The sequence below is a fragment of the Mobula birostris genome, chromosome 30 (genome assembly GCF_030028105.1).
Source record: "Mobula birostris isolate sMobBir1 chromosome 30, sMobBir1.hap1, whole genome shotgun sequence".
Taxonomy (NCBI): Eukaryota; Metazoa; Chordata; class Chondrichthyes; order Myliobatiformes; family Myliobatidae; genus Mobula; species Mobula birostris.
In genome coordinates this window covers 6,093,397-6,101,793 of record NC_092399.1, presented here as the reverse complement: position 1 = coordinate 6,101,793, position 8,397 = coordinate 6,093,397, and the positions used below count along the sequence as shown (strand labels likewise).

At 43.0% G+C, this 8,397-nt stretch overlaps 1 long non-coding RNA gene across 1 annotated transcript; it reads left to right on the top strand.

The window, feature by feature from the left end:
* Positions 1-532: 532 nt before the first annotated feature.
* Positions 533-5,647, top strand: LOC140190493 (uncharacterized). The gene is made up of 2 exons (XR_011883616.1): positions 533-756; positions 4,513-5,647. It is a non-coding gene; the product is annotated as an uncharacterized lncRNA (long non-coding RNA).
* Positions 5,648-8,397: the final 2,750 nt, after the last annotated feature.

Sequence of the window (8,397 nt, the reverse complement as noted above, 5' to 3'; positions counted from 1 at the left end):
TGTGAGGTGATGAGTCTATCGGGACTTTGAGACTTTTTTTTACTGTGCCCATGGTCTGCTCTTTATCAAATTATGGTATTGTTTTGCACTGTTGTAACTATATGTTATAATTATGTGGTTTTGTCAGTTTTAGTCTTGGTTTGTCCTGTGTTTTCTTGTGATATCATTCTGGAGGAACGTTGTATCATTTTTTAATGCATACATTTCTAAATGACAATAAACGAGGACTGAGTGTCCTTATAATCTAAAAAATATACTTATTCGCAGTCGGTGTTTTCTGTCTCGCTCACCAAGCTTGCAAACCTGCTTCAACGCTACAAGGAGTTAGCTATCAAAGCCTCCACTGTTAGCATGTTACTTTCAAAATAGCCGTACAGAGGAGAACAAATCCTTCCAGCTTGTTCCACATGGTTCACTAGCACAGAGTCAGGTGACGTCCATCAGGGCTGATGCCTCGAAGACAAAAAAATACTGCAGCCTGTTAGGTATTTACACTGCAGATTGGAATTACGAGTCCTTCAATGTACAAGGCTTGTATCCAATCAGGAGTCAACATTCATAGTGACTTGTTCAACCCTATCAATCATTAACCTATGCATCTCCCTATAAAATAACCATATCCTGACCCGCTGCATTCTGCACTGAAGCACCAGAGACAAAGTCACCAAACAGCTGTGTGTGAAATAAAGGAACAGAGAGATGAAGCTTTCAGTCAGCCACTTTGGGATCATCGCCATTCTGGTGATGGCAATTATGGTAGGTAAAAATTACCCAGTTTGTCTTCTCGAATGTTAGGTTATTTCTGTTCTTCCTCTCTACGGAGAGCAAACCTTCTGCTCCAATTTGCTTCTTGGGTGTTGGATGCTCTCTGGCCCCTCACTCATAGCCAGTTATGCCATTCCGACTCTGTGCTATTCAAAGCTGGAGGCAAAGTGCCAGGCTGTTTTCTCTCTCTCCCTCTCTCTTTCCTCCAGCACAGCAGTGTTGAAGGTGAGGGAGTGGCCTACATTGGAGCAGTTAATTCCACACGAAGTGGGACTTAAACCCAAGAACTGTTGGTCTAGATCAGGGGTTCCCAACATTTTTTTAATGGATCAATACAAGGGGTCCGTGGACCCTGGGTTGGGAATCCCTGGTCTAGATGATATTTCCTTCCTCCTATCCCTCAGACTATTCTACTTGATAATTTAACACCCTCAGCGCTGCAAATGACAGAATTTACTATTTGAATAGCACTGTGTTGTATAAAAAGCTCTGTAACTGGTTAATACATAAGGGCTGGGTTATTGTCCTTGCATTCTCCATCAGTTACGCAAATGGGGCTTGATTCTTTATGTTTCTATTGATCGGCAATTCACCTTTTATCTCAGATCATCAAGTTCTAAACCTGCCCTAGAGTCATTTAACAGCCTGGGTAACTGCAAACATATTCAAATATCCCTGTCTTAAGAGCCTTTTTAAAGATTCCACTTCTGGGACCATGCTTTGTGATAACCCTGCATTGTGGTATTTCTCTCCACTGTTTTAAGATGGTTATGATCAAATGCTTAAGGTTATTGGAAGAAAAAATTGTCATATGACTCCTCGTAAAGACTGAGAAACAGAAGCAAGCTTGGGTTATTTAACCCTTACAGCCTGGTCCTCCATTTAATAAGATCCTGCCTGACCCGATCCTGGTCTCAACACCACGTTGGACTGGATCTTTGTAATCTAGAGATCCTTCGGAAGTCAAGAAGGAGACATAAAACTCATTGCCAGCTATTTTATTCCGTGTTACATGAACAAAGAACGAACAAAAGAAAACAGAGAAAGGTAGTCGGGGTTGTCTCATACTCAGACTAGAGATAACCAGAAATACCAGTGATAAAAATTAACCTAAAAAATAGCCTTGATCAAGTGACACCTGATACTGAAAACTAAGAAGTTTCTAGAAAAATATAGAAGCAACTGTACCATAATTATGGGAAAATTCACTGAATTAGGTGATATTATAAAACTACAGCAGTCTGAGGAAAATTAAACTACAAGGAAGTAATAATTCTGCATGCCAGCCTAACAACTAGCCTCTTGTTTTGCCCAAACCCTTTGACTCTAATGTAATTTAAATGCCTTTCATTCTCTACCTTGGATTTATTTATTTACTTAGAGATGAACAGGATTGAATGACATTCCCTTCACACCAGAATTCCAAAGAGCGAGAACACTCTGGGAAAGAGAAATTTCTCGCCAGCTACTTCCTAAATGGGAGGCTCCTTATTTTGCCATTCCTGAAACAGGATGATGTGCATCACAAAGGTTACTGCGCAAAAGAGCTCAGATTGTGTTTTTTTTAGGGTGGGGTACATTGTAAATTGTAAAGGGCATATGGAGTTTGAACAGGGATATGGGATAGAGTCATGCAAACAAACAGGAAATTGGCAAACATGAGGAATCGTCTGGAGAATAGATGAAAAAAATTAAGTCAGTTAAATAGAATGGGTCTGTGCTAAGATGAAATGTAGTGCCCCCCATTCCAAATACCCCAACAAGAAGAAATATCCCCCAGCATCCACTCACACTGTATATCTCCCACAAGATCTTCTATTTTAAGAAGATTATCTGTCATTCTTCTAATGTCTTGAGGATTGGGTCCCTCTGCTCAATTTTTACGCCACAAAACCATAAGATATAGGAGCAAAGTAGGCCATTTAGCCCAACGAGTCTGTTCTTCCATTTCATCATGGCTGGTCCATTTTTCCTCTTAGCCCCAATCTCCTGCTTTCTCCCCATATCCTTTCATGCCCTGACTAATCAAGAATCTATTAACTCTGCCTTAAGTATACCCAATGACTTGGCCTCCACAGCTGCCTGTGGAGACAAATTCCACAGATTCATCACTCTCTGGCTAAAGAAATTCCTCCTCATCTCTATCCTAAGAGGATGTCACTCTATTCTGAGGCTGTGCCCTCTAAACTCTCCCACCATAGGAAACATCCTCTGCGCATCCACTCTAGTGAGGCCTTTCAACGTTTGAGACCCCCCCTCATTTTTCTGAGTTCCAGTGAGTAGAGACCCAGAACCATCAAATGCTCCTCAGATGACAAGCCTTTCAAAGTCAGAATCGTTTTTGTGAACTTCCTTTGAACCCTCTCCAATGTCAGCACATCCTTTTTCTCTCTTCAGACAGCAATCATTTCATCCCAGGAACCAACCACCCTGCAACAAAATGTCCCTCATTTTCTACCCTGTCCTGCTTATGATACATGCCAACACTCCACTACCTCTCCTCGTTACTTGCTGTGACTGTGGTCCATTCCCTGTTCCATACACCAGCACCCCAACTTCCCATTGTAGCACAGACTCATTCTATTTAATTGGATTCATATTTTTCATCCATTCTCCAGGCATTTTCCCAAAGTTAACTTCCATTTTCCGATTTCCTGTTTATTTGCATAACTCTCCCATATTCCCATTCAAACTCTCAGTGCCCTTTACAATTTACAAAGTACCCCAACTCCCCAAAAAAAAACAGTCTGAGATCTTCTTCTGTGCAAACATGAGGAATTTTGCAGATGCTGGAAGTTCAAGCAACACACATCAAAGTTGCTGGTGAACGCAGCAGGCCAGGCAGCATCTCTAGGAAGAGGTACAGTCGATGTTTCAGGCCGAGACCCTTCGTCAGGACTAACTGAAAGAAGCGTTAGTAAAGTAATCTTAGTGATTCAGTTTCGAGAATGGCAAAGTTGGCAGCAACATTGTCATCTTGATAGTCTGGTACAAGAGCCTCAGGACTCACACCACCAGGTACAAGAACAGTACCTACCCCTCCAGCATCAGGCCCTTGAACAAAAATGGATAACTACACTCACCTGCTCATCCATTGTGACGTTCCCACACCCACCAATCTCACTTTACGGACTCCTTATCTCATTATCTCATGTTCTCGTTATTTGAAGAAGAAGAATAGCCCTCAACTCACAGTGGAGTTATTGGGGCACCATCATGACGGTGTTTCCGTAGCAAGCAACTCTTGTTTTTACGAGGCCGAGTTGCTTGCTCGACGCTCAACCCAACTGGGATTCGAACTCGGGAACCTTTGCTCCGGAGTCCAGCGCTGATATTGCGCCACCAAGCGGGATGTTCTCGTTATTTATTGCTATTTATATTCGCATTTGCACAATTTGTTGTCTTTTGCACTCTATACATCAATTCTATAGATTTACTGTGAATGCCCACGAGAAAATGAATCTCAAGGTTGTATGTGGTATCATATATGTACTTTGATAATAAAATTTACTTTGAACTTTTGAACTTTGAACCGTTTCCTGGGTAGATTTGAAGTGAGATGGAATGCCTGCTTTACACCCTTTTCAACTTGCCCCACACAGGCTGTTTTTGGGTTAAATTGAAGCGGAGATATCACTGGAGAAAGTTTTACCCCGTGTACTTCCAATCCCTGCTGTTTTCTGGAAGGTGAGCGCGGGTTTGGATATTCGAGTTTATTATAAACCGTTTCTATTATTTGATTTCCAGAAAGAGTCTGACAATACAACACCGAATTCAACATCAGGAATTCTGGGCAATGGTTCAACAGAAATGCCTCCTACCAGCCAAGATGGGAATACAACACAATCCTCTTTGAATATGACAGCACAAACACCTTCAAATATATCAGCACAAACTATGACCATGGTCAGCAATGTAATGTCAACAAAGAAAACTGCGTCTACAGCTGAGTCAACTTCAAAAGCCTCAGAGCAAACTACTAAGGGCGTCGGCACGATGCCCGCCTTGGCCACGAGTCTGCTGCTGGGATCGGTGCTGATTACGTGCCACAGCCAACTTCCGTGAATGTTCCCACCGCTGGTCGGAGCAGCGGGGGTGGCTTTGTCTCTCCAACGTTGTCGGGACCCAGTCGAGCAGCGGGCTGTTGGGGAACTGTCTATAGTAATGGATGCCAATAATAAAATAAATCTCCAAATGAATTTACTGTAATTCTGATCCGTGACATGCTTCTAACTAGCATGTCGTTTTTCACACGCTGTTTGAATAAGTAGTTAAAGCATAATTTGATTATTTTTCTAAGATAAATACATTCTTAACTGCTGAGCATAAACACAAGAGATTCTGCAGATGCTGGAAATCCAGAGCAGCACACACAAAATGCTGGAGAAACTCAACAGGTCAGGCAGTGGAAAGGAATAAACAGCCAACATTTCATCAGGATTGACCTGCTGAGTTCCTCCAGCATTGTGTGTGTGTGTGTTCTTTACCGCCGAGTTAGTTCTGCCTTCTGTGCATGGCTTTATAGATAATATTAATCTCTCCTGATACAATACTGCACAATTATTATGGAATTGTTTCTGGGCTGCTTATCATCAATATGTATGGTTAAGTAAGTTTACAAACAGGAAACAGAAAATTTGCCTCAGTAAAAATTTATTGCCACAGATTAAGATGTTCAGAAGTTCTCAACGTTTCAATGAAAGTTTTAGGAATGCCCGAGAAATCTGAGAGCTGGTTTGGAACTCCTTTCTGTAACACTTGAATGAATTCCTATGTTTTGGAGGGAGGGAGAGCAAGAGGATAACTATCGTATTGTATGTTGACATGTACCTGAACTAAGACCTCTTGATTTTTTTTAACAAATAAATTTTGATTACTTCAATCGTGTGGGTAATGATGATGGTGCCATGGAGGTGCAGTGAAATACAAGTTGTAACCTAGGTTACCATTGGGTTCTGTATTTACACACATCCGTGTGTTGATTCTATCCGTAAGCCAGAAAACACACAGAATAAGACAATAAGATCAAAAGATACAGGCGCAGAATTGGGTTACCGGGCCTATTGAGACTACTCTATACTTAAGCTCCTAAATTCCTCCCTACTTACTTACCTAGCCGCTGGCGTTTAGGGCAGGGCAGGACCCCCATCACTGGCAATATTCAGGGCTTCCTTCATCATGTCAGTAGCTTCCGCTTGGTTTTCACGGCTATCAGTCATTCAAATCCCGGGTTGAGACTCAGGGATACCGTCGCACTCAGATGTAGAAGGATTCTTCATTGCTGTTCCCGTAACAATTTTGTTTTACCAGTCAGGGTTGTTAGCCCTGAGCTGAACCCCTGAACCTGGAGGTCCAGTGGACCACTCTTAGTCTGACCTCTACCCTTTGACCTGTTCGGTAGGGGTGACCCTACCAAGAGCCAAAGCATAAAGACCTGACTCCAGCCAACGTAGTTCTCTGGGTCATCGAGACACACAAGCATTCAAACCACCACAGGGTTGTGGTCCTCTTGAAGGAAGTTCCTCCCTAATTGCTCCTTCCCTGATTAAATCCTTTCCCAAACTGTCTGCTCCAATCTCTATCCAAGGTTACGGTAAAGGTCAAGGATTTGTGGTCGGTGTCCATGAAATACTGACCCACCCAGAGATCTGACACCTGACCAGCTTCAGTGCCTAGTGGTAGATCCAGTATGGTCTCCCCTCTAGTTGGCCATAGCTTAGTATGGTAACCACATATCTACAGTTCTGCAATGAATAAACAAAAATACATAAAATCGATGCAAAAGAACAATTCCAAAAGTCCAGGGGGAGGAGGGGGGAGTGGACTTTTGAACTTAATAATATTATGGGAGCTCCTTCCGATGAATAGGTGTCCATAACGTAGGTGCATGTAATCTGGGGACAGTCGGTATGCTAAATAAATTGGGAACCATCTTATCACATTTTATCTATTTATTCTATTAATAAAAGCAGAAAAGGATAAACTGATGAACTGCAAAAACTATTTAGTTTAACTTTCCTGAATTTCATTTCACTCTAATGCTCTCAGCTAACGTTTCTTCTGGGGTTGGTGGGGGGGCGGGGTTTACTTCATCTAGTTTTGTTCTTTGCCTTTACAGTTTCCTCAGATCAAATTACAAATACTCTCTGTGCAAAAAGTCATTACTGCTGTTTATTTATTTTCTGAGATATAGCCTGCACCAGACCCTTCCGGCTCTTTGAGCCCATAGACCCCTGATTTAACCCTAGCTTAGTCACGGGGCAATTTACAATGATTAATTAACATACTAACCGGTACATCTTTGGACTGCGGGAAGTAACCTACCGTAAGTTACGGGGAGAACAGACAAACTCCTTACAGGCAGCGCTGGGAATTGAACCCCATTTGCCTGTACTTTAAAGCGTTGTGCTAACCACCATGGTACCGTGCCACCCCATTAGATTAGATTATGAGGACACTCAGTCCGCTTTTATTGTCACTTAGTAATGCACGCATTAAGAAATGGTACAAAGTTCCTCCAGAGTGATATCACAGAAACACAGGACAAACCAAGACTAAAAAAAAACTGACAAAAACCACAAAAGTATAACATATAGTTAGAACAGTGCAAAGCATTACTGTAATTTGATGAAGAACAGGCCATGGGCATGGTTTAAAAAAAGTCTCAAAGTCTCTCGAAAGTCCCATCATCTCACGCAGACGGAGAAGGAAGAAAAACTCTCCCTGCCATGAGCTTCCAGCACCGCAATCTTGCCGATCCAGCATCCTGGAAGCACCCGACCACAGCCAACTCGAGTCCGTCTGAAAACTTCGAGCCTCCGACCAGCCCTCCGACACTGAGCACCGAGCACCATCTCTGCCAAGCGCTTTGACCCCGGCCCCAGCAACAGGCAATAGGCAAAGCCGAGGATTTGGGGGCCTTCCCCTCCGGAGATTCTCGATCGCACATAAGGGTTTTCTTCCTTTTTTTTTGAAAAGGAAAGGAATCAGAAGATGTTACAAGTAGTGAAGTCGGGCAACATTTGTACAGAGATGAGCAGTCAATATTTTAGGTCAATGATCTTCCTTCTGATGAAAGGTCATGAAGATTCTACAACTCAGAAATAAGGAAGAATGACAGAAGATCATATTGAGACTTATCAAATATTGAAAGACCTTGATAGAATGGATGCTTCCTGTAGTGAGGGAGTCTAGGACAAGAGGGAACAACTTCAGAATGAATGGCGCCCCTTGAGAACAGAAGTGAGGAGGAATTTATTTAGCCAGGGAGAGGTGAAGTTGTGGAATTCATTTGCCTTGACAGCTGTGGAGGACAAGTCATTAGGTCTGGTGTGGCGCATGGCCAAGTGGTTAGGGCGTTGGGCTCACGACCTGACCACTTCGAGTCTCGGCGCAGGCAGCGTGTTGAGCAAGGCGCTTAACCACACACTGCTCCAGTCCACCCAGCTGAAAATGGGCACTGGCAAATGCTGGGGGTTAACCTCGCGATAGACTAGCGTCCTATCCGGGGGGGAGTCTTGTACCCTCAGTCGCTTCACGTCACAGAAACCAGCATAGGCGCCGGCCACAAAGGCTCGGGACAGACTTTGACTGACGATACCCGACCTACTGAGTCAGCATTTTCTGTTTTTT